Raw genomic sequence first — 1,478 nt, 5'->3', positions numbered from 1 at the left:
TGTATATGCTTATTTTCTTAGTGGCCGATTGCGTGTGTGGTGTGGTGAGCACATCATTTCTAGTTGTGGTGGGTCAACATGAAGACCAATGGGTCGGTTCCATCCCGCGCCACATATAGGTTGGACCGAGACCCGTTATACGAAGACCCATGAGGAGGACTCGGCATACAACACGAAGCTACCAGAGTCGCGGAGGACTCTATCGCCACTGGTGATAAGCCGACTATATATGATTTGTAACCCTAGGCCCCTAGTATGTTATAGAGCTTGGGGGCTAGTTCGTCGATAGTATACATACACGCACAATGCCTGGTATTCACGTGTAATTTGTACACACCCCTATCACTAATATACAATACCAGGAGTAGTCTTTTTCTTCAACTACAAGGGTCCGAACTAGGGTAAAACTTTGCCTCGTATTACCATCCAGCCTATGAGTCAGGAATATCCTACCGAATGATATGATGAAATCATACCTACCAGCTACTAAGAGAGAGGTGTGTTAGGGGGGGAGGGCAATGTGTGCGAGAGAGGCCTAAAGAAATTGTGTGTGCGGGATACACGTAGGCACATATATGTGCGTATAGAGGGCTAGTAGAGACCGTGCATGTGTATATATGCATGTGAGAGAAATAGTGTTTTCCAACTGAGATTAGTGAAAAGAGTGGTACCTAGTAGTCAGAAATAGATATAGAGAAACAGAGAGAGCATGTGCGTGAGACACCCCGACACCCCGAGAGAGATTGTGAGTATGTGTGAAAGAGAAATGCCGATGAATATAAAGTGTGTGCACTTATGCGTTAGATAGAGAGATATATAATGCGTTTGTCAAAATGGGCCGAGGCATAATGCATCTACGTGTAAAAGGCGGTTCTACGCATTAAATTAAAATATAAATGGCATTATTATTTTTAGATTAGATCATGAATTTTGCAAATTGCGTATGGACGAAAATCAGTCTATCAGACACCCATACTCTATTGAATTCTAGCATGTGCATGTGTTTATTTCATATTATCGATCCATAGAGTGAGAGCGGTTTGAAATACAGGCAATGGATGCTTTTGCAATTCATATATAAACATTAATTAGTGCACTCCATGTTGTTAGTGTGAAGCACTTTATACATTTGGCACTTGCATGGATACATTCCAAATTGCTAGCTACGAAATAGAATACATGTCGAATTCAACACAAAGGGGCACTACTAGGGAAAACCTTATACACAGAATCTTACCAGTAGCGCGTGTTAAAATGAGGCGCTACTGCTAATTAGCAGTAGCGCGTCTGCCAAAACCGCGCTACTGTTAACCCCTTAGCAGTAGCGCGGCAGGAACTGAACGCGCAACTACTACAATTGCCACACCGTTCCTGACGTGCTAGGTATAGTAGTAGCGCCCTTCTAGAAACGGCTCTACTACTACCGATTTTAGCAGCAGCGCATTTTCCCCTCTCACGCTATTGTTAAATCTATTCTC

Source organism: Triticum dicoccoides, chromosome 4B (genome assembly GCF_002162155.2).
Source record: "Triticum dicoccoides isolate Atlit2015 ecotype Zavitan chromosome 4B, WEW_v2.0, whole genome shotgun sequence".
NCBI lineage: Eukaryota > Viridiplantae > Streptophyta > Magnoliopsida > Poales > Poaceae > Triticum > Triticum dicoccoides.
This window is presented reverse-complemented; position numbering follows the sequence as displayed.